The sequence below is a fragment of the Leptosomus discolor genome, chromosome 14 (assembly GCF_034619465.1).
Source record: "Leptosomus discolor isolate bLepDis1 chromosome 14, bLepDis1.hap2, whole genome shotgun sequence".
NCBI classification, from domain to species: Eukaryota; Metazoa; Chordata; class Aves; order Leptosomiformes; family Leptosomidae; genus Leptosomus; species Leptosomus discolor.
In genome coordinates, this window is record NC_141404.1 from 10,255,363 (window position 1) to 10,281,833 (window position 26,471).

General features: G+C 38.2%; 1 protein-coding gene across 1 annotated transcript in view; it reads left to right on the forward strand.

Moving 5' to 3' along the window:
- SHISA9 (shisa family member 9) overlaps positions 1-26,471 on the forward strand; it is a 192,327-nt gene that overhangs the window by 18,115 nt on the left and 147,741 nt on the right. The gene's annotated exons all lie outside the window — the stretch shown is intronic.

Consider the following 26,471-nt stretch of genomic DNA (forward strand, 5'->3'; position numbering starts at 1 on the left):
ATGTCCACAATAAACTAAGTGTCTGAAACACAGATCTGTTTTTTATCCTGAGAAGTTTGTTCACACTGTGTTAGTTGTTTTACACTCTACAGGACTAGCCAGGAAAAACAAAAAAAAACAAACCAGCTTTTTCCGTGTAGAGAGTTGCTTTTCCAGGGCTAATCTGATCATTCCTTATCACTTTTAAACTGCTTTATTGTTTTCTCCTAACATATTCGCCATGTATGCTAAACCTCATGCTTCCTATTGCTGTCTCTTCTGCTGCCTGTGAGAAGCTGGTCCTCCATGACCACAAATACTGTTTGATGATGCTAGTTTTTGTTGTTTTAGGAAGTCTGTCATCAGCCGTTCTAGACAACATATGAAAGGATACCACGACATAGGAAAGTATGGCAAATGTCTACTAGTATTTCATCTTCAGCCATAAATTACAAAGTAGTGGATGAGGTTCAGAGCTGGGGGTAGGCACAGTCTGTGAAGCCTTGCAACAAAAGTAGAATTTTGACAGGGCTTACAGTAATGGCTAGTTTTAGCCAATTACATGAAATTCTAATTGATCAAAAGTCATAGTAAAGCATTCACTGTCTTTAATGGCTCAAGGATTTTACTCAGGAGTGCTACAAATCATTTAGGACCTCATATATGTCTTATTGAGGGAAACTGTGTTTTTGTTACTAATCTTGAATAAGGAGAGAGATAGAGGGATATGGAGGAAGTTTTATCTTACGGCTTCGCAAAAACACCCGTGACACAGGCTAGAGAATTCAGTGTTGGAGAAGGAAAAATGCACATTCATTGTTAAGGCTAATAAAAGTGCAGTGAAAACCACCAAATAATTTACCTAATTAAACCCTCCTGAGAAGTGTTTTGGGAAGCCAGGAGGCTAAAAGTAGTTTCCAGCTAGATGTACTTTCCGTCTTTGTTCTGATTTCAGCAAAGTTTGGGAGTCTGCAAATTAGGAAAATGTCTGTGCCCTTGGCACACAGGAGAAAGGGAACCTTTTGTGCTCTTCTTCCATGCTCCTCCCCTTTGCCAGCACAGCTGCTGTAGTTGAACCACTGTTGTCACCCCCAGTACACAGAACAGGCCTCTTAGAGGGCTTCTGTGGACACTGAATTCTCAACTGCTGAACCCTGGCACAAAATAGAATTGCAGGTGGCAGCTTTCACTTATATAAATGATTTAAAATTTCTCTGGAACCTTACGTGAGTAGAGAACTGAGCACAGTGGAGATTTGTTTCACTGAGGCCCTTCCAAGTATGGAGGGATCCCAGTTGGCCTGTTTGCAAGGGGTAGTGGGCCAAGAACAGACTAACTGGTCTGCTAGTCTGGCCAGGTGGGTTTGGCCTATGTAAAACAATATGCTTATATCATTCAGAAGCAAATGAATAGATGAATTTTTGAGCATCTCTGTGTTAAAAAGAATGAGGCCTACCGACAGTATTTTATAAACAGCTTTCAAAAAGGAAAAGAAGTGCTTTCAGCATCATTCTCATCCAGGAGTTAAACTAAGGAAGCTGATGGCGATTTAGGTTAGGATTATTTCCTCTCAGAGTAAGCAAATCACAATAGAGAAAAAACCACAAGTGCTGCAGAATTCTTTTCAAGTGCATACAAATGACACACTTTATAATATGATGATCTTGCATTGTCATAATCTAGAATTTCAGAGGATTAAGATTTACTTGTGAAAATCTGGTTTGAAAGATTTATTTGCAAGCTACACTATTTCCTAGGTGATGTGATTTCCACCATTTCTACAAATATAGAGACATACATGAAGATGTCTCTAGAACCAGAGACAGAACTGGAGTTATGCTGCCAAGTGTGAATCACCTATCTGCTCTATGCATACGAAAAGATTTTCAGATTTTGTAAGCATCGAAATAATCCAAACATTTTTAGAAAGGAAGACAAGTGGTCCATGAAAATCTGGTCTCTGTAACTTAGTGCTTTAATCTGCTGAAATTGTCCACTGGAATAACACTAGTGTTCACCTTTCCTCTTTACTGCTCTCATGTCTGTTCGTCAGGAAGAGAAAGCATTGTGCCTTTCCACTACAACCCCTCTGCATCTCAGTAGCCCATAAGCAGTACCTTAGGTTCCTCTTGCATTTCTTGATTTTGTCTGGTGAAAGAATAAAATAAAAGCCTCTGGCTTTTTCAGTTATCCATTCTGCTATACATATACTGACTGATCAGCAAACAGAACAAACCAAGCAAACAACTGTAGTTTGTACTTACAGCCTTTTGTCTCCATTCAGCTGTTTGTTTTCCTAACGGCTGTAGAAACATCTCATCCTTGAGATCTCAATAGTACCAGAGGGGGAAAATGGGTTAAAAGTTACTAGAGGGAGTAACGGATAGCTAGACAAAAAAACCCCAACACATTAACCTTGTTCTCTTTTAAGAACAATAAATCTAGAGTTATTTACTGAGTGCAATAAAATGCTACAGGGCACTGTTAGCATGAAATTTGGATCCATAAATCAAAGTAGTACTGAGATGCTGCTCTGAGAGTCTGTAATCATCAAATAGGGTGATCTAGTTGTCAAAGGTTGGGAATGCCAGGAAAACAAGGAAAGAAGGATAGAATAAGCTATGGCACATCCCCTTCCCCGTGGATCAAAGACGTTATCTATCAGGATGCCTGGTTTGTAGTGTCTAAATTAATAGTATAGGAAAGTCTGAAGGGAGTTGGGATATGTTAGAAGATCAGCTCAGAGGAAAATACAAGCTCAGAACTTGGCAGATGATTTATTAATTGCTAATTATTCTTATTTCTACTTTACATGCTATTAAGTGTATGCTAGAAGCTTCCAAGTGGAAAATCCGCACAACAGTAATGCATTTCACAAGCAGCATTAATCCTCCTTTACGGCTTGCAACACCCTTGGGAAAGAAGATATTGCACAGCTTTGAGGATGGAAAGTCACTGGCATTAAGCAATCTGAGGCTAACTAGCAGATTACAAAGGGAGAAGTCCTAAGTGCATATTTCCCTATGTGAAATAGTTGTATGTAGAAGTGGATTTACTTTCCCCATATACCTGTAGCCTATATAGAGTTTGAGATCAGTGCAGCCTGGAAGTTGGTGAGCATGAGCTAGTAACTTTAAGAATACTCTTCTCATGTCGTTGCTGACAAGTCTTTTTAGCTTTAAAGGAATTAACAGAGGAGGAATAATTTTATCTTAATTATCATCTCAGTAAATTAAAACTAGAACATATGCATGTCATAGTCCAACATCACAGGCATGACTGAATCCTGGCAATCAGTATGCTGTGATCAATATTCTATCATCTGAAGAATCCTTTTGAAGTATTCTCATAGTAACTTCCAGCCACAGATTTCACTAGGTTTGACCTGTGTGAGATAATTGCAAGTGGTATGTAGACTGCTTGCTCTGTCTTGCAGATTTGATATCAGTGACAGCTCCTAACTCTGTCATTCTCACCAGCTTTCAGACACAGGTTGGTTTTTTTTATGTTGTACAGAGGACTAAAACTAAAACGCTTCCTCTTGCTTTGAAACAGTCCCTGACACCCCCTCCGTATAAAAAATAGGGAGGCCTTACAGCTGGAGCTATGTCCCCCATAAAGCATATATATGAGCTTTTTTCCAGTCTGACTGCATGCAAGCTGAGTGCCTCTGAGCATCAGATTATCTTTGTGCTTCATATTGTAGAATGGTCTTGCAGAAGCCAGTGCAGAGCTGGCTGTGGTCCAGCGGTACAACATTATCATATTTATGGTTAGATACCTGCAACGGGGTACCAAAGACTGCTGCTGCCACAGCTGCCTGAAGTTGTACCCACTGCTATCACTACCAGTCAGAGCAATCTTGGTTTGGCAAACTACAGTGTACAATATCAGCCAGCCTGGCAGATCCAATTCACGAATGAGGATCAGCATAACCTTAACATAACAAAATGCCAGATGAAAAGGTAACTTGTTCGGAGTGGATGTGTTGAACGTATGGGATGAGAGAAGCTGTCAAAGGAAGATGACAATGAAGAGCCTCACTTGACAAGGAAGATGTCAGAAAGCACACAGAGAGATTAGGTTTGATTTAAAATGCTCCAGAGATTCTTTTTTCAAAAAGGATTCAAAATTTCAGAACTAGGTAGTGTGTAACAACTGGAGCTGCCAACATAGCTCACTGAACTTTCAGAACAGAGAGCTATGTCTGCAGAACAGTCATTACACCCATGGGTAAATGTACCTGTACTGATCATTTGGCATTGGATCAACTTAACTTGTTTGGTAGATGTTTGGATGATAACCATGTTATATTTTTCTTTTTGAGCCACAGATAATAATATCAGAAAGAGAGTAAGCAAAAAATGAGCCTGAAAACCAAACGAATTTTGCAACAACATTAATAACTTAATGATTTACCCAGCTGTGGCTCAAAAGCAGGCCAGGCAAAGTCTCATTTTCCACACCCCAAGGAGTATCTAGTGGATGATACCATTGTTTCAGCTCAATTTCTCTGTCTCTCTCTCTTACTTCATCTCTCCCTCACCCATCAAAGCTTTTCTTGCCTTCATGTTTGTGATTCTGCTTTTCTGTGCCTGACAGTTGTAATGAAGATATGCCACAGTTAGTGACAAGGCAAGTATTCTAGAAAAATACTGCCAGAAGAGATGAAATGAAATAGCTAATACCTGACACCAGTTTCTGGAAGTGATCACCCATATGTAAATTTATGTCATGCTCTGTAACTTATAGAAAAAATTATATTTGTTTAAAGGTCATCATTAATTAAAAAAAATGAAAACACTTATAGATGCATGTAAGAAAATAACTCTCTGTTACAGTGTCATTGCAGCATAAGGGTCCATAAAGGTGATATGAGAAAAGACAGCATACGTTTGTCTCAGTTTCAACACCAACTCTAGCTGAAAATGTGTCATGAATTTTTAAAACCCTGAAGTTGTGCTACTCATCTTAGAATAACATATGTGGGGGTTTTTAAAAAAATAATTGTTTTCTTACATACTTTAACATTCTTATCCCTTCAGGATACTGCAGTTCTGTATATGTTCTACAATGGAATATGACATTCCTCTTCTCTCCCCATCAAATTTATGAATTTAGGCCACTTACGTACAATGTATTTGAGACCCCACCTGGAGTACTGTGTCCAGCTCTAGGGCCCTCAGTACAAGAAAGACATGGACCTGCTCAAGCGAGTCCAGAGGAGGGCCACAAAAATGGTCAGGGGGCTGGAGCACCTCTCCTACGAGGACAGGCTGAGAGAGTTGGGGTTGTTCAGCCTGCAGAATTGAAGGTTCTGGGGAGACCTTCTAGCAGCCTTCCAACAATTAAAGGGGGCCTACAGGAAAGATGGGGGCAATCTTTTTAGCAGGGCCTGTTGCAATAGGACAAGGAGTAATGGTTTTAAACTAAAAGAGGGTAGATTTAGACAGATATAAGGAAGAAATTTTTTTTACAGTGAAGGTGGTGAAACAGTGAAACAGGTTGCCCAGAGAGGTGGTAGAAGCCTCATCCCTGGAAGCATTCAAAGTCAGGTTGGACGGGGCTCCGAGCAACCTGATCTAGTTAAAGATGTCCCTGCTCACTGCAGGGGGGTTGGACTAGATGGCCTTTAAAGGTCCCTTCCAACCCCAACTATGATTGTAATTCTATGTGTAAGCTGCCACAGTTTACATAGCAACATACATTAATATATATAGCCCCCACACATGCTATGTAACATGTATAGCACTTTATATTCTCAGTGCACCATTGACATTGGATGAAAAGCGTAAACAGAGTAACGTAATGCAGTTTTTTCCTCAGCTGTGTAAGCAGCCCTCATTTTGCTATTGCCTCACATTTAAGTATTAGCGGGGCAAGAAACTGTTACTAATACACTTTAATATGAGTATATAAACTTCTAAGAAATGCATTTTCTAATATTATCATGGTTACTACTACAAGATGCCCTGAACTAATTAATTGTGCATTCTAAAATAAACAAATGTATTTTCGCAGTGGCAGTGTGATTTTTCACATGTTATTTACCATTTATAATTATGGCAACAATTAACTCTACAAGAACAGAAAAGTCAAGAAATTTGTATCTTTGGATCTTAGGAATTAGTGCAAAATATTGTGAAAGTTACAATAGCATACTTATCCTGATACAAAACCCGGGAAAGTCAGGTATTGTCTTTCATTGTCTTTGAATTCCATCCACTATGTTTTAAATAAATATGCCTGAGATGTGACAGTATAATTTGTATCAGCATAATACTATAATAATTTCAGAAATGTAATACAACAAACACTACCATTGTTTACATAATCAAGATAGTCCCATCTTATAACCCAAGGATGCTTGTAACAATCTGTTGTATCACTTGCATTAACATTATTACCTACCCTGGGTACACTGAGATGTAATTTAAAACTGAAACAACAGAGTATTTGGGATAAGGAAATGCTGATCAAAACCTTAAGGATTTCTAGAGGTCACAAACATCCTGGCAGTGTGCCAGGATCAGTTGCAGACTAGAGAACATTTTCCATTTTCCCTGCAACTCCAGGTTAACACAGTTATTAAAATAAACACTTTGAAAAAATTAAGAATTGGTACTAATCAGGAGCTCATTTTGGGGTGAGAATGGGAGAAGCCTCAGTTTTCTACTATCTATAATGATTCAAATAAGAGTTTTAAAATATGGAAAAAAATTAAAATGACTACACAGGCTAAATTATTATTTTTTTATGCAATTCAATAAAGAAAGCAGCTTAGTTACTAATGGTGGTTCAACAATCAGATATGAAATCTGAGTGTACAAAAAACCTCCTCCTATTGAAGTGACCATAGGCATTGACAAAAGACATACTGTCATAAAAAAAAAAAAAGTCTTAAGGGACTGGATGGTGATTAAATAGAATATGGAGCTTGTCACATCTGGATCCCCTGTTTAAATAAGTTATAGTGAGTATAACAGTGGCCAGTTTGTAAATTTGCAGCCTGAACTATCTGTCACTAGATTTCTAATCTTTTGAGCATTAAATAATCTAGAAAGAAACAAGTTTTCCAGTTTCTTAATAGTGCCAGTAACCTGTTCTCTTCAGCAGACAGACTTGCTAAAAATAGAGGTAAGAGTGTTTGTTAGCAAATGTTTAACTTATGAACACATTTGGTCTTATGGAAGAAAAATAAAGTTTTTAAAACAAGCATGTTAGCTTTATTGATTGACTGAATTTCAAGTGGAATCATTACTCGGGGGAACTAATTCTGTAACAGACAGAGAGACTAACTGGGCTATCTGGTAAAGTGGCATGCCTCTTTCTCCTCTCTCTCACTGGTGTTACAACACGCTTCGGGCTAAAGCAATCTCAGTGGTACCTAAGTTCCCTTGCTGTGGGAGAGAAAAAGGGAAAAGTGAATGGGCAAACCTGTGATCCACAGCAACATGCTCACAGTGGTCAGCCTCCATTTCTGGCCACCTCTTAGCTGCACGGATTGTGTGGATTCATAACTTTTGAAGAAAAAAATGGATTCTATTAGATCTATGATCTACACAGACATTCCCTGTGTAATACAAGTCCTATCATTGTACCCAGCAGCTCCTATAATGAGCATGTGGGCTGTAAAGCCAAACTTCTGCTATCCTTTATCATTTTGTACTGAGGGTCATATTTTAGTGACTTTTTTTTAAGTGATAAATGCTTGTTTAATTTTTTTCTTTACTTGCTTTGGTATCCTATATTAATACAAACCAGAAGTGTAAAATATGCGTATAATCCTGTGAGTTCTTTTAAACCCTAACTGATAGTAGGAAACAGTATATACTGAAGATTTTGCTTCCATGTGAATGCAGTTAGAGCTTTTCCCTTTAGCCAACAGGATAAGTAACTGTATGAGGAAATCCACAGACACTGCAAGTGTGCAGGAGGGAGAGAGTAGTGTTTGCTTGGTGTTCAATGGGCCATGTGTAATAAGCTGGCAGTTCCATCTAGTTCCTACTGGACAAATGTCTACATCAGAAATTCCTGTTTCTCCCTTCCCCCAGCTGCAGATTTGGAAGTTTCATCAGTGAAGCCAAAGGCTGAATTAAGAAAGACAGGGCTACATTTGAAAAGCTATTTTATTTTTCCTTCTATAGGTGAAGATACACACACAAATAAATTCCTATCGCATATGTGGCAGTACTATTCAGGTTATCAGTTAATTTCCTGAATATCTGTGCATGACTGATCAACTCACATGCCTTTTGCCAAATTACTCCAAGAGATCTATTCTGATATTCCTAAACTTTGATCTCATCCTAACAGCATTTGCCAACCTGATATAAACAGATTAATACTCTGTCTCTTAAGCGTAAAATAATGTTTTAGAGTTTTCAGTAGTTACTGTAATTCCTGGATGATAGACTTGTAATAAGTGATGTACAGGATGGATCACAGCTCTAATTTTTTAAAAGATGTTGAAATGATTCCTTAATACTGGCAGTTCTTCTGTAGAAGATGTAGCATATACATAGCATAACACAAACAAGCAGTGGTAGTTTGGTATGGCAGAATTACTGTTGGCATTAATTTGACTGTTGCCTGCACAAATAATGCACTTCAAAAACCATGTTGACATAACCTCTGCAGCAAACCAGTTACATGTGGCTCCCACAGCTCTGTAAACCAGCAGGAAACTGTCAGTCTTACATTGATCCATGATATTTTATCTTGATCTCGGCCAGGACATGGACCCCTTTTTTATAATGTCCCATATACAAACTATGGAAAAGGTTGTCAGACCCATTCCTGCCCATATGCATGGGTTGGGGTGAGAAGGGCCAGGAACTTGGTGCAGTGGGCCAGAACTTCCCTTAAAAAGCTAGAGCTGTTTTTAGGAACTGTAGCAAGCACCAGGAATTGCAGCCCTTTTACAAGGAAGAAGAACAGGGCATCACCAAAGTTGTCCTTGTAACAGCAACCCCAGGTAGTGCTTTAGCTCACTAGGAGCTCGGATGGCTGCCATAGCTTTGAGGCTGCCATAAAGCACATTGTGACTGAAGAAAATACAGAATTAGGATGTAAATCATGGAAATACAGAAGACTTTTCAGCTTTTCCTTTAGTTATGGGTAGTCCTTAATGACAATGAGCCCTAAATGCTACATATACAGGGCTATGGATTTATGACTCAACAAAAGGTAGCAGGATTTTTTTTTTTTATTAAATCTTGACATACTGGCAAAACCATACAATTATTGGGGTTTAATATTTCTTAATAGAAAGGCCCTTTCCATATAAAAAGATTTCAAGCAGTATACATGTTCTTCTTTCTCATCAGACAATGGATGCTTGCTCTCCAATGTGTTCTGCTACAGCTAAAGTTTCACAATTTCTATTCAATCTGTAAGTCATTTCATACCTGTTATATTTTTTTTTTCTCCTCTAGTATTCCTTCTAGTGCCTACATTTAATCCCTGTGTGCAACCAATATTACTGATCTAACGTAGAAGTTATACTTTTTGCCCTCAATACTTGCAGATTTGAAAACACATTTAGCATAGTTGGAATAGGGGACATTAATATCATCCATCCTCGTACTGCTATAAATGGTTCCTACTGTATGAAATGTGTTTTAATTTGTGGGCAATGTCTTGCTAACCTAACAGACTCCCACTTTTCTATATAATTTCATAAACCTTAGCCCCACTCTGTGCAATCTCTGTAATTGTTTAGATCCATAGTGACTTGTCATTTGCATCCCATGAAGCTTTTATAACACTAGCAACTTCAATTAAACTATGCCACTTGGCTTCATCATACTTCCCCCAAAATATCTCTGCCATCAACATTTCTCAGAGTGCGATTCTCCTGAGCTTTCCAGAATTTATAGGTCACAGGTAAACCAGCATGTTCTCTGCAAATGTTAATGAATTTCCAAACTGCTGAGTATTATAATGATAAATTTGATCATATTTCTCTACTGACTTTATACAGGCTTGGCACTGCAATATCTTTAGCTTATATCTGCTCTCAAAGGGCCCAATCCAAAGCTCATTGAAGTCAAGGAAAAGAGGTGTGTTAAGACTAGCACCTTTTGATCAAGCCTGAGACACTCAGTGCTATAAAAACATTATCTGTGCACATCCCTTATATGCAACTGACATCTCCTCGCACCACTGCGAGTTACTGAATCTCATTTTCTTTGCAGCGTTCTGCCTGATCAGGGAATCTATTAAAGTCCAAGTAGTCAAGGCAGCTGTCTTGAGTCAGATAATTTACAGCTTCCTAAATAAAGGGAACTAATGTAATATCTACTTTATACCCACATCACTGTCATAACTCACATGGCATTGTGAAGGGTTTTCAGAGCGGAGGGCAGAATGCAAGCAGAAGTGATTTCTAAAGGCCTGTCTCTGGTCAGTCCTCTGCTTCTCCAATGGGCTCACTCTCCTGCTTTCACAGACATTTTCACCAGCCTTCTTGGGCACAATTCACTTTACAAAGTAATTGCTATAGCTTTTAAATGTATCCTTTGATACCTGCAGGGGTATAGTGCAGACTGTGAATAGGAGAGAAGGTTGCACTGCTGGTCAGTGTCTCTGCTGATACCGGTATGAACAGAGCGCTGTAGTCTGACATCTTTCCCGGACATTTTAATGTATTTACAGATAGAAAGGTGACCTTTGTTTAGAAAGCTGGGTTGTTGTTTTGTTTTTGGTTTTGTTTTTTTTTCCAGCGAGGTGCAGGTTTGATTTTTTTTTTTGTTATGATAAGTGATGGCATTAATATATAGCATTTGAAATCGTAGTAGCCAGACCAAGCACTACTTTTAGAGAAACAAAACTGTTTACACATGCTTTGTTGAACAATCTTCTACAACAAGTTAACTTAAAACTACAGATGATAAAACTAACATTTTTTTACTTGAGAAGCTCCATGAAATACAGACCAAATACTGAAAATACCTAGTGGTAACATATCAACTATCCTTGTCACTGGAAAATGCATCTTAAACACCAAAGCTGCTTAGATTAGTCTTCTAACAGAAGGCCAATCACAAAATCACTAAACCCGTAAAGGCAATTGTTCACTGTTGTTTGAAGCTATTAGTATACATGTGTGAAAAAAAGTTTTATTCAGTAGTTTAGTCAGATACTTTCAATTATGTCAAACTTTAAAATCCATGTGACCTTTTTCGTATAGGATATAATTTAAAATCCACCTTGGTCTGACATTTAAATATGGGAGACTATACCATTCAGTTATTTACCAAGATAAATAGAGATTAATGGAAGATGAACAAAGTGAAGCAGACTTACAGAAACAAATTAAGCTGTTAGAAAGGAATGAATAAATAGGACAGCTTTTGGCTTTTTTTCCTTTTTATTTTTTTGCAAGTCATTAAGTGTATTTTTACACAGCTTAGGGACTAATAACTAGATACAAGTTACTATAAGCACCTACCACCCCTGCCAAATAAACTATTCCCTGTTAATGAAATAAAATTTTGTAAGGGTTTTGGTACCATACTGCTGAATGTCACTTGTGGAAAAGGTTGTTATCTAACATGACTAAATGTTACTACATATACTAAGTCTTATGCAAGTATCAGAAGCTTCCCTTCACTTTACTGATGAACAAGATTTTTGTTGTTTGGTTTAGACACTTGGTGGACTGCTTTGGAGGTCCACTGAATATTTAAATAATAGATTTTATTTTTACATTGGAACTGGTTTTGAAGCACTTTAGTTTATGGGCCCTGGCATGGTCAGGTGTCTCTGAAATTCAACTACATGACTGTTTTACAGTTTCCGAAGAGCTTGCTCTCATCGTAAGAAAAAGACATAGAAGACGACTGTTTACATCTTCTGTTTTCCATTTTTTGCTAACACCCTGGGAAAATGAGTAGCACAAGCAGTAGTCTTTTATATGCAAAAATAATCAAATAGCCTTCTCAAAGGACATAATCCTTCCCTCTTCATTCCACATAGCTACAATGAAAAAATACAAAATTACTCGTCCTCAATATTAGAAAAAAACTAAAAATACATTTTCAGATCTCACCCTTGTATTTTCTTTCCTTCAAAGCATATGCTCTAGTCAGTGTAATATATCATGTAAAAGCACTGCGTACAGTCTACATGCTTTCTAAGTGTCTGGTGAAGTGGCTTTCTGAGTTTTCCAGGGCATAGGATGAATGTGCAGTGAGTTCACAGAAAAAGCTGTATATGGAATTCCTGAGATGATATTGATAGGTGTAATTTATTTTTTATGTACATTTTCTCTGGCCCATAGTTTTCTTTTCTCTCCTGCTGTCTGAATTCAATATCAAGTAACTTCACAATCCCATAATGCTGCTTCAAGATTTAAAAAAAACAAAAACAAAAAGCCAAACGACTACAGCCAATGCCAATTTTGGGTAACTATCCAAAATTACACCCCAGCTACCTAGGGCAAAGCAAGTTCTGTTACCTTTGTATCATATAGCCATGATTTTCTTCTCTCCATTCCCTTGAGGAATGACCTACTTCTCTGGGTTGCTCCCAACTAGGAAATGTGCTAATTGTTATTACTTTGCTTCCTATGCCTGTTAAGTGCCTGAACAGTAGTTTCACGGTACATCATGTGCTGTTTGGAAATGTAAAGCATAAACACTGTTCAAGGTAGCATATGGTGCATGATCCTTTTACCTCTTCATTTTGAAGACAAACTTTAGGAAAACTGTATTCATTATTTTCTATTTCTTAAAGTATTAGAAACGTCTGTCCTAGTTTTGGAAAGATACTACAGCCTACTGGCCACAATTCTGACATGTTTAAACACAACTTCATCAGGGAACTAAACAAGTCAGCAACATACACAGCAACAGTTATGCTGGCTGCTTTGGGCACAGTTAGAAAGTGTGTGTCTTGAGTCTCATGATCTTACCATTTGCACTATACCAAACCTGATTTTGTAAACACAAATAAATACAACAAATAACCTATTATTCCAACTTGTACTTAAAATAGAATATATTGTATAGTGAATTGTTTGAGTTAAAAAAGTGAATAATTGCATTTCATGAATGATCAGTGGATTTAAAAATATTTCCAAACCGGCAATTTTTTATACCAACTTTATATAGTAAGATAATTACTTATAAAAATAAATAGGAACATCAAATAAGCAGTTTAAGATCATATACCATGTAATTCTGAACAAATTTATGGCTACAGTTTACTACATCAGTGCCATTACTGTCAATTAATTGTTTCTATCTACAGTGGTCATGACAGTGTTTTCAATATGAAATATCAGAAACATTACAAAAGTGAAGAGGCACAAATATTTCTCAAATAGTTAAGAAGCTTTTCTCAAAGTATATAACAAGTCCATATCTAAAAAATCAATAGTCAAATAAACCTCAGACATACAACAGATTAGCTAACAGATCCTCTACTTCACAGTAACGGGTACTTCACAGCTTAAAAACCAAAAAAGCAGCTCCGTGGATTACTAACATTTCAAGAGAACATTGTTGTGAGTTAACTTTATAAGGCAATGTAACCAAAAATAATTCAGCTTGTCTAATTCCATGCTATATGGCAACACGGAACATAATCCACATGCTGAATGTCTCCACCCAAAAGTCTTGCATTTCTGTCTAGTGCTTTTCAATAAATAAGCACTTAGTTTGACAACAGTTAACAGGGGAACTGCTACTGATTCACATGCGGGTATGCAGATACCCCGTTCAGTAGGTGCCAGTGGTGCCTGTACCAAAAAGCTATTCAGTATGAAGCAGGTCAAATTAGGAGAGAAGTTGAGCTGGAAGTAGCAAACAAGACTTTTGGAGTAAAAAGAACATGTTGACATCGGGTTTAAGAATGCCATCCTGCTCACATTGTGAAACAGTAGTGCTTCTCCTCCAGCTCCTCCTGCAAAGCTAAGCAGAACTTTGCTTTTTGTGTAGATTTTCTTGAGGACTATGAGGGGGTAGCATGCCTTCCATTGATAGTACACCCACAGGTTTTGTTGTTGATCTTTTATTAAAGGCATGACAGACAGAATCATTGGCTGTTTTCTTACATAAGAAAGAAGTGTCATGTTGTGATGGTTCAGGGGTGACTAGCAGCCCTGGTGCCATGCTCCTTCTGTGTGGGTACTCCCTCCAGCTGCCAGGCCCTGTTTCTGGGTCATTCCATCTTTACTCTGGATCACAAGGCTTTGCAGTCACCCTATTCCCATCATCCTGCCATGAGAATGCAGTGAGTGGTGCCATGGGTCTCTGGCAAGTCCCTCAAAACTGCCCCCTCATACATCCTGCAGCCCTATGGCTTTTTGGACAGGCAAAACTCCAGGTTTTCCCATGCAGTCCAGCTGTCTCAACTGCTATATTTGCCATACACCATACTCTCCTCTACAATCCTATGATTACAATAATCCACAATAGCTCCTTTGAAACAATGTATCATCCCAAAAAGAGAGAGACCTGGCAAAAGTACTAAAATTATGCATGGTTTGTGTGCCTGGCTCGTTTTTCTTAAGACCTCAGGGACCCACATGCCTCTGGTATATCCCAGGAAGCCTGTGATTCAGGCAAGTTGTATCCTTGTATTCTTTGTGGCCATGGTGTCACCAGACAACATTTTCAGCAACGCAACTCATTTTAACCCCTGGCCATTTTCCTTTTCCTGCCTCTTTATTGAAGAGTATGACCTTCCTCCTTCCCACCAATTACAATAGCATCACTGCTGACTTCTGAGTCAGTCTGAAGGGCTGTTACAACTTTAAAATAACTTAGCAAAAAAACCCTGGATATGTAGTTAAAGCTAAATCAGTTCCCCTCATAGTCCTTAGTATGGCTTCACAAAATGGAGCTGAAAGAACAGCAGGGCAGCAGGCTACAGCTTAGGGGTATGGACAAGCTCTTTTGTTGTCATCCCTCCACTTTTAGCTGCAGGCAGCTCGTATTTCTGTAGATACAAGATTTGTTTTTCAACAATTTAGTCTCCTTCTGAGTTTGAAATATGAGAGAAATAAGCCCACTAATCAGATTTGAGCCAGGAAGTGAGCACCCCTAAATTAATGGCTATTTTCTTAAGGACTCTTAATTCCTTTAAGGACCTCTGATTTCCTTTCTTGCTGATTTCCAAATAGCTCAGAATTAAACAAAGCAAATCCATTCACGTATTTCAATATACCAACAGCAGTTGAATAGCGATAAAGTAATTCTACATTAATCCCATGTTCTTCATGTATGTATACAGACATAATAGACTAGGCAAGTAATTCTTCCTAGAAGAGCTAATCAAAGGTTTTAATTTAATCAGTTTATTTTATATTCATCTTTCTGTTTTGTCAGCCTAATACATGTAATAAAAATTTAATCTCTTCATTGTTTTAGTTATGTGAACCACTATTTTACAATGAGTACTTGACTGACAGTCACAGCCAAATGAAACAACCTGTTTGCTTGCCCTCATGGGGATTTAAAATAACTCTTTTATTTCTAAGTCTTGAATAAAATAGTTTCTTTCCTCAACAACATGAGGGACAAACAAGAGAAATGAGGCTTGTGCTGATTTCCCCACCCCCTCCCCCCAGTTTTCTAGTACTGGCTTAGAAATATGCATAAATTGTCTAATATGCTGTGGTTTTCTTGAGTCTCCTAGGAGCTCTGTGAGGCCGGTATGGGAACAGTATGGCTATAAAACCCCCAAACAATCTTGTTTTTCTAACTGAAAACCATTAACAATCATCAAAATAGTAGTCAATAGAAACAAGGCTTCAATCCAAAAGGCATAAAAGAATGAATGGGAAATAGTGATTTTTTTTTTCCATGGTCAGTGACCTTTCATTAGGGCTAACAGAGTACCAGTAACAGTAACACAGGCCTGAGAAATTACTATGAGGGCTATATGGTCCAGTGTGACAATGCTTTGCCCACCAGAAGCTTTCACAGAACACATTGAAAATAAGTAAATGGCCCCCTTGCTGTGGAGCCCATGGATAAAAAGAACTGTCTGCCTTGCTTCCTTTCATCTTCCAAGATGAATACATGGTCTTTTAAATTATTTTTATCTTTTCTTTCAGCCTGTGCAGGCAATCAGGCAACCCTGGAAGGAACTCAGCATCTCATTGACCACAGTGTGGAAGGCAGATATCCAGCCTTTCCATTATAATGTTTTACACAATGACGTTTTCTAAATAAAAACAATAGGTTCCTTTCCCCTCTATTTTTTCCTGTCAGACGAGCCTTTCTAATGGCATTTTTGTAAATGTTGGTAACTTTTGAACTAGTGTTTATACCATCATTCATAGCGTTGCCATTATCACCATTGAATATACTGGTGAGAGAGGACCTTCTTTCCATAAGGCTTTTCTAATAGCAAATTTCATAAAGATATTGATTTTAATTAATTGAGCAGATTAATAGCAGAACGTTAAATGCAATTGTCTGATGGATTAGAGAAAGACTGATAAGCCATTCATAACTTATGCTAGACTAATTCAAGACCTGGAGAGCTGAAAGCCTCCTTTGTTCTGCACATAGTCAGGCTACAGGATGCAGCCCCTTGAAAAAACAAAATTACAAGCATGCTGGATTTGCTGTCAGAAAAGCTACCGACAATTAAGATCTTTTGCCACCAACAATGACAAAAAGAGTGGAAATAGGAATACATTCAGTGACCTTGAGATGTAGTCAGGTATCATTTCCCCTCACATTTTATTTATTGGTATGAAAGAATTAAACCTGCTTGTCTCAAAAAGAGAAGTTCTTGAATATTATACTGTTCTCCTATATGTATGTAGTTACTTGACACTATTTGTATAAGCTACATAAAATATATTAAATCACTAAATAATGCATTATAATAATGTGTGTACACACACATTTATATATAAATTTATATAACAATAACCCTACTTAGACTTCAAAATATGAACTTGACTTCAGATAAGTTACCAATCCATGGTCAAAACATGCTATTTTAGAAAAGCTTTTTCAAACTGTAGAGTGAAGCAAAGGAAGGGCACTTTGAAACTACATACATATTTAAAAATAAGACAGTTCCTTTCTTGCTGCCAATAGGCTCTCTGTTATCTTTTAGTGGTGCTATATAAAACCATCTCCCACATTTTTGAACCCTGATTGTAAAAATGCTATTTTTTTGCTTTGACTGGCATAAGATTCTTTGCTCCAGCCTTTATAGATAGAACAAAAGAACAAGCCTGACACAGAAAAGATCTTAAAGACTCAGACTTATCCATGAGAAAAGGATGCAGAAAGTGTGTTTTAGAGGGTGTGCTGAGACAGCCTCACCATGCCAAGTACTAGAGACTCTGTGGAAGAAAAGCGGGCATTGTAGCCAGCTAGGCACCGCCACAACATTTCTGTGTTCACTTTCTGACAAGCTGGAATTCTTCCTAACACCATGTGCCTGTCCTGTGAATACAAGACTATCTTTCACGGTGTTCCTAAGGTTCTTGTTACTAAAACCAATCCATTTTAAGACAACTTTCCAATCCTCATTTTCCACAAACTCTCCTTGTTTACAGAAAGTGCCTATAATACCAGTAAAATATGCAATCCAGGCACATTAGCTAGCTGAGCAGACTGAGACCACTGATGGTTGTTTAACGACTTCATACAGGTGCTACGTAAAATAAATAAATGATTTAATAGTTTATAGAAAAAAAGAAGGCTTGACTTCAGTTCCTCAAGTTTTTTACAACTGACTTTATGCGTTCTAGTAATCCTAAACTTGTAATCCCATTAGTCAGCTCCCTTTTTCGTGGTGCGCTAACTTGAATGCTTTTGGTTTTTTTTTTTTTCCTGGAATATGTGGATTCTGTGGGCACAGTTTCAGGTCCTTGGCCATTGTTTTGTGTCACTGTGCTCCTGCAGCTGGAAAGGGCATTTTGAGAAAGCAGGTGTGTATCCAGAATATCCCCATGATTTAGGAATCCCTGGCTGCCAGAACAATCCCATAGGATTTCTGGCTGCCAGTTGTCATTAACTTTAAATCCATTATTCCTTTGTGAGGAAAAAAACCCCAAACTTCCCAGGCTGGACTGAAGATACACCTATATAAACAGATTATGTTTATATATCACATGGAAGGGAAGTACATGTTGGTTGTATTAGAAAGGTTGCTCAGTATCAGTTTAAAAGCCAAGTGACTTTTAAAAACCACTGCAAATAGGGATCCAATATTACCAGACAGGAAAGAACAGTAATCTTCATATTGCTACAGGTCACTTGTTTCAAGACAACCTTTATTTCTGTGTTGTGGCTCATAACACATGGAGGGTCATAGTACCAACCCTCGCCATGTAGTCAGTTATTTCAGGATTTCATTACTTACTATTTTGAAGTTAGATCTCTATATTGCTATAGCTCATATTCTTTATAATGATGAGCCCATTTTTAAGGACTGTGACTTTTAGAGCCTTTTCTTATGTCTTACATACTTATCATAGAATGGTTTGGGTTAGAAGGGACCTTCAAGATCATCTAGTCTACGATCATCTAGTCCACTTGTCATGCAGTTAAGGTTATGCTGTCTTTTTATCTCTTAGAAGTTGCACAAACACACTGATCAGTGTTTTAGTGAGAAATTAGAGAAGTTATAAAATATGTTTGTATCACTACCCTGGAACTGAAGTCAATGAAACAGTCCTTTTTCAGAGTGGGAAGAGTTTCTAACTCATAGAAAAAAGTTAAATAAAATGACATTGCAGTAGCCATCCTATAGATCAGCACATAATATTTCAAAGTCACATAATTCTTCAAAGTCTTCATGCAGACAAGATGCACTATACAATAAGCAATATATACTCATAGAATCAAAATTTAGGGTGGAAGGGACCTTCAGAGGATATCTAGTTCAACTGCATGCTCAAAACAAGTCTAAATAGATCAGGGCCATGCCCAACTACATCTTGAACGTTTCAGAGGACAGAGATTCTGTAACCTTGCTGGGAAACCCATTGCAATATTTAACCACTTTTCTGCAAAGCAGCCTCCTTGCAGCTCGCACCGTTGCATGAGATTCATTCACAGACACAAGACCTCAAGCTCTCTCTTGTTCAATTTCATGAAGTTCTGCTAAAACCATTTCTCCAACCTGTCCAGGTCTCTCTGAAGAGCAGCCCTTTCCTCCAGTGTATTCGATGCTCCCCCCAGTTTGGTGTCATGCACATACTTGCTTAGAGTGCACTTCACCCCATTCTCCATGTTGTTATTGAAGACATTAAATAACATTGGTCCTACTACTAAGCCCTGAAGGGCCCCACTCACTGCTGGCTGCCAGCTGGACTTAGCACTGCTGGTCACAATACTTTGATCCCAGCACTCCAGCCAATTTTTCACCTACCCTGACTATTTGTCCCACCAGTGTCTCATGAATTTAGTGATAAGGAGACTATGGCAGACTGCGACAAAGGCCTTGCTAAAAATTAAGGTATACAATGTCCACTGTCCTCCCCTTTCTCTACAGGGTGGGTAGCCTTGTCCAAGAGAGAGCAATGAGGTTGATCAGGCATGATTTGCCCTTTCTAAATCCTTGCTGGGTGCTCTCAATCACCTTCTTGCCTTTCATGTGTTTAGAAACAGAGCTAATCCCGTTAAAAGCCGTAACTTTACCAAGGACCAAGGTGAGGCTGATGTCAGATTTTATTACAATAAATTGAGTTGTTACTGTTTCACTTGCCCTAGTAAAAAAAAAAATAAATCTAACACAAAATAATTACTTAATAAGTTTTATGTACTTTAATACTACAAGTCAGTGGCTTCAAATGCGGGAAAAGCTACAAGCCTGTTTGTAGGAAGAAATATCTCACTGTCTGAAATATTACCAAATATAAGATAACCATGAGTCAGTTAATTTCACAGACTACTCTTGCTACTATTGTGCAAAAATTATTGAGGTACAAGGCAGATAAATAATGGTTGTTTTTTTTTTTTTCCCAAGGATGTGTGAATTAGAAACCTAGTTTCAAAAAACCCGACCTAAATCACTGTTAGTCTTTGGGACTCATTCTGTAAAGTGCTGAGCAAACACTGAATAAAATGTGCCTTACTGAATAAAATTCTAATTACAGTAATTGAGCTTAGATAACTGCTGTGTTATTAAACATAAATTTGCTTTAAACTAATTGTATTTGCGTTGTATTGTGATTTCTTTTGATGAATGCGTTAATGTTTATACTCTGCAAACTCTTTTGAAGTAAAACGTTAAAGCCTATACCACTCAATCTGAAGTGAATTGCCCTTTAAATACAAACATGGCATGGCATTAGCAGAAAAGATTCTGTGAAGGAATATGGTCCATGTCTTCATTGTTTATTATTAAGAGCAAAGAAAAGGCAACTGCTGGCTTTTTGGACTTCCTCTATTCTATAAAAGGGGAGCTGTGTATTGGTCACTGCAGTGTAAGTCAGGATGTGGTGTGGGGTTTCTCTAATTTGGGCCAGCTGCCACTTATCCCACTGAGCCTATGACGTAGCCTCAGTAAACTGCTTGCTCTAACTATATGTCTTATTCCAATAGTAAAGTGTACATTGGGACCCATAGTTTTAGATATGGTGAAAGGCGGAAAAATCATACGGCCATTTTCCACTTAAAACCCAGAACCACTCACCAACAAAAACCAATCCAAAATAAGGAGGTAAAAGTTGTAAAGTGGTATGGAATATATCATAACCGAGCTACATAATGTGTTTCTTTTTCTGTCACTGAAAATGAATTCTGAATGAATACTGACCTCATGGTACTCTCCTGTTGGAGAACTCAAGAAAACTCTATTCCTTAACAATGCCAGGCCCCATTGCCCAGCCTTATTTGCCTTGTCTAGAAAAAAAACCCAAACCAAAACAACAAACACCACATTAAATCCCCAAACCAGCTTTATGCAGTTTTAACCTGAAGGGGAACCTGAGGCCATACATAGTGATGTGTTCAGAATGGCTACCAATAACCAAGTATTTGCTCTGGGAATTCAACTTAACACATAAAAATCTTCTTTTGTATAGTTGGTCTTGCCTCATTTCATTTCAGATTCTATCAACAGACAATAGTCAACAAATAATTGTAAGAATTGTTTGTTTAGTTGGACTCATTCACTGGAATATTTTCAGAAGGCAAAAACTGAGAGAAAAGAACATGGACACAAAGTTGTTTGAATATTCATATGAACAGGTGTGCGTTATTTTCTAGTTATTGCTTCCAAAACAGTGCAAGTTATGAAAATCAGACAAAATTCAAAAAGCACACAGTAATAAAATTAAGGAACAATTCTGAGTTTAAAATCTGCTGCCTTTCTATTAAAAATGATTGCCTAAAGCCTATTTTCAGGAGTTTGTATTTCCAAATTCAAGTACACTAAAATAAAATAATTGATTAATTATATGCCAGCTGACCATTAATTTTATTTCATAAACCAAATCATCCAATTTTCTGATTCAAACATGTTGAATATTCAGTGGCATAATTCTGGAATGGAAGGCAAGGATATGAAGGTCACTTTTTGTCTCAATAATTCTAAACAGCTGGAAATCTGAAACTCCATTTGTCAGACACTCTAGCACATTTCCAGTATCTTACGTGCTAGAGGCCAGATCTTGCTGCTTCTGTCCTGAACATTTGGTACTGTTCAGTATTTCTGTTAAGCCTTTCAAGATAATTCTAGTGTAACTCACTAACTAATGCCACACTAGTACTGATATTTGGACTTCTAGAAATTTGGAGTCTGTTGTCTTTTTGCCTAGACATCTATTGCAAATATTTTACATTATGCAAGTAGTTGCTGGACCAAAAATAATCCTCTGTGGAGGTGAGCTTTATCTCCAGGGTTTGGGTCAAAGCTGAATGTGGACTTCTTTAGAACCCTGCTTGCAGGAAAGTTTTGATTTGTACTCAGCTGGTATTCTCGGCTGCGTGAGATGAAATGAGGATGGTTATTACTGTCCAAGTGCAAGTCCTGCACTTGGGTCAGGGCAACCCCAAGTACAAATACAGGCTGGGGGATGAATGGATCAAGAGCAGCCCTGCGGAGAATGACTTGGGGGTGTTGGTGGAAGAGAAACTGAATATGAGCCAGCAATGTGCGCTCGCAGCTGAGAAAGCCAATCGCATCCTGGGCTGCATGAAGAAAAGCGTGGCCAGCAGGTTGAGTGAGGTGATTCTCCCTCTCCACTGCACTCTGGCGAGACCCCACCTGGAGTACAGTGTTCAACTCGGGGGCCCTCAGCATAAGACATGGACCTGCTTGAGCAAGTCCAGAGGAGGACCACGAAGATGATCAGGGGACCGGAGCACTCCTCTTTGAAGACAGGCTTGAGAGAGTTGGTGGTGTTTAACCTGGAGAAGAGGAGGCACTGGGGAGACCTTATAGCAGCCTTCTAGTACTTCAAGGGGGCCTACAGGAAAGGTGAGGAGGGACTCTATCAGGGAGTGTAGTGATAGGATGAAGATAACAGTTCAAACTGAAGGAGGGGAGATTTAGATCAAATATTAGGAAGAAGTTCTTCCCTGTGAGGGCAGTGAGACACTGGAACAGGTTGCCCAGAGAAGCTGTGGCTGCCCCCTCCCTGGCAGTGTTCAAGGCCAGGCTGGATGGGGCTTTGAGCAACCTGGTCTGGTGGAAGGTGTCCCTACCCATGGCAGGGGGTTGGAACTGGGTGATCTTTAAGGTCCCTTCCAACCCAAACTGTTCTATGATTCTATGAACTCAGAGTGCAATTTACTGCTCTGTGCATGCTCCTGTATTCCTTTTAGCATGAGTTAGACTTTCTGTAGATTTGACTTCCAGAGATCTGAAAACCTAGGATATGATAATCACTTTCTTCTTAGCTAATATTTGTCAGCATCTCCAGGGAAACTCACTGATAAGAGTTGTGAATCTCCAGATGGATATTAATATATAGATGGAGTTAAAGTGGTGGAACCACCAACTCTCCTAGCATTTTGAGAATGACGATTCAGATGTGTCCAGTGGTATAAGCATACCTTTCATACCTAATGAAGAGTCAGGTTGTCTTCACAACAAGACTTTATTTTATAGAATTATGCTGCACATTCCACTAGAAAGCTTTGCATAATTGCATACTGTAAGTTATTTTAAACAAATGTAAAGCAACATAATCAAGTATAGTACTGTAGTTTAAGTGTAATGACTTATTTTTACTTTTTCTACTTCCAACATTGGCAATTTTTTTCTGAAGTGCTGTTGGTCTAAGACAGTGCTAAGTTCTTTTTCAAAATAATATCTGCCACATACATCAAAAATGCAAAGTGTGGTTTACTTTGTTCATTACAGTGCTGTATGTACATCTGTTTACATGAACTTTCATGTGTTCTTCAAATATGCAAATAGCATAATCTTTATTTTTAAAGAAATAGTTACACATAATAATTCAGGATAAAAATATAATCTTCCTGCAGCCTGATGAAAAACATCAAGCTTGCCTCACTATACTATTCAGTTTTCACCAGGAGAACTCTTAACAGAATTTAAGCTGTGATCAAAGCAGCGTAGGAAAAAACCTGTGACAAACATAACTTATACACCGTAGATGTAATAATTTGTGATTTTTGCATCAGAAACAAGGATAAAGTGCTACCTATGCTTATCACCTGACAAACAGGGACAAAACTAGTTACTGCCATTTGCAGACTGGCTGCATTAAGGCAAGGGATTCTTAGAACTTACAAGGCAACCAACAAAACAAAGGTATATTGGGTGAAAAGTGTACTGCAGAAGGAGCTTGAGAAGAGGTAGTAAAGTGCTCTTTTGGTGTCATGTCAGTCATCCCATTCTACAATTCTACATCCACTATGAAACCACACAGGAAAATCTGCTTTCTGGACTGTATAGGTGTCTGTTAGTTATGAAGAATTTGGTTCATCTAACAAGTAAAAACCTACTATTTTGAATGGTGGTGTTAATAACAAAGTGGGAATTGTAAATTGTCTGTACAATGTTGTATAAAGATTAAAGGCGACAGAAATACATTCAAGTTCAACAGATTGTCTTATGGGGAAAAATAACTTTGTACAACAGTTTAAGTGCTGAATAAAATGTGTTTTGACAGAAATTTCCTACAAAGGAAGAATTGAAGAAGGCATGTTTCCAGTGTAGGGTGCATATATTTGGCATACTGCAAAATTCATAAGTATTTGTTATATTTGTAAAATATATGCAGTGAGCTCTCTGCAGTTTTCAGCCAGTGTCCTGTCCGATTACACTGTTTTGAGCTAAATGTTTCAGAAGTTGCAAGCAGCCTTTGCTAAATAATTTTCTATAATCAGGCATACCTATCTGATTAACAGTGACATCACTGGCTAAAGTACTATATGCCTTTGGAATATTTACCTCTCAGGGCTTTGCTCACACTGTGGTTACCACCACACGCCTTTTTGCTCATTTGCAAAGGCAGATGACTACACAACTTGTGGGACCCTCAGCTCTTGCCTAACGGTTGAAGTTTGACATTGATTAGCATCATCAGTGCAGAGTTTGTCCTTTTCCGCTCTAATGTTTACAATACCCTTATATCGTCTGTGTTTAAGAACTATAACAACTTCCAGATATGTATTGCTACATAGCATTTAAAAGCTCTATTAGAATCTCATCCTCAGTCTAAGAGGTACAGCATTATATTATCATAGAATGCATTGGGCTGGAAGGGACCCCCAAGGCCATCTGGTCCAACCCCCCTGCAGTGAGCTGGGACGTCTTTAGCTAGATCAGGTTGCCCAGAGCCCCATCAAGACTGATCTTGAATGCCTCCAGGGATGGGGCCTCCACCACCTCCCTGGGCAAACTCTTCCAGTGCTTTACCACCCTTATGGTAAAAAGCTTCTTAATATCCAATCTAAATCTACCCATTTCTACATGCAGTCATAGAGGGAAAACTACAGCTTTTCAAAGCTGAAGATCATTTAGTTTGGATCATAAACTGGATCTACTGGTAAAAACTAAATTTCATCTAACCTTTGGGCAGTGCACTTTGTGCATATCTTTGGGAGGAAAGAAGCACATAATAGATTATATAGAAAATAATGTTCCTGCTCATAGATTTTCTGTCTTTAATTAAAGATGTCATGACTGATGGATTCAGATATATTGTTTTGTACGTATAATTATTTTTTCATATCAGTATTAGGAAAGAAAAGTAAATAGGATTCAGTCTCATTTGTGAGACACTTTAGAAGATTATTTGAAGCAGACTGATTACAGTGTATCTGTCTTAATTACAGTATATAAACTAAATAATATGAAATATTAATCTGCTGGTTTCAGACCAAAGAATTAACACACAGAATAGAAGTGAATTTTCTCCATGCACTTAAGTCAAGAAATGAAGACAGCTTTATATAGTTTCAGGATAGTTCTGGAATTCGGCAGTTAAATTAATAACAACCAATATCCCATTCCTCCAAAATAAAAGCATGAATCTTCATAACTAAGCATTTGACTGCTTTTTTAAATTGAATTTTAAATACCATCTATTTTTCACTTGCTTCTTGCAGTGCTAAATAAAAGCATAAATAATTTAATTGAAAAATTAAATTAAGGAGAATCAATTTGTGACAGATTTATGAAAGCATATAATGGTTCTTACACACTATTGAACAGCTATACTTACTTAAAAAACAGATTTCCTATATGATCATAATGAATAATTCCAGAAATATTTCTTATTTTGTTTGTATCTGTTGTTACAGATATTTACCGTATCTGTAAAGCTCAGCCCTGTGTCATAGCCTGCAGAAGATTCTGCGTTCAAACACAGAACTTCTTGATGCACAGGGGAGATATTCTCCATGCTTTAGCTGTTAGACTTGCAGCCTATTTTTTCCTCTAAGTTCAGGATTGAAGCTCTTTTGACTTGTATTCCTCCTGAGCATTGAATACAAGTTTCAGTTCTTGGTCTCTAGGATTTTAATACTTGAAGTTATGCCCCAAATACATTGTGGTGATCTTCATGCTCTCCTCCCTGGCACACCAGTGAAATGGCAAGCACCACCCTCCCTGTGTGTCCTTGCTTAGCCCCTACCTGAGGCTAAACTATAACAGTCGCTCTGTCACTGTACAACCCCTCACCGGCCAGAGAAGGGAATCAGGAAAAAGGAGAGCAGACTCATGAGCAGATGTGAAACAGACTTAATGAAAACATCACCAATACAGATATACAGAGTTATACTTAGCCAAATGAATGTTCAGTTGTCTCAAATGACCAGAGAGCAGTGCTTTGCAGAAGCCAGAAGAGGAGCACAAAGAACATCAAGAGGAACCCCACAGAAGCTCTCTCTCCTCAGCAAACCTTCCCCCTTTATAATGACCATGATATTACGGTACGGGCTACACCTGTAGCTAACTCAGGGGTCAGCTGCCCTGGCTGACTGGAAACTGCTAATGGCCTGCCCAGCATGGCTGGGCTGGGATTCTATCCCAGCCAAATCAGGACACTGTGGTACAGAATGATTGGTCTCAACATGCAGCCGAAT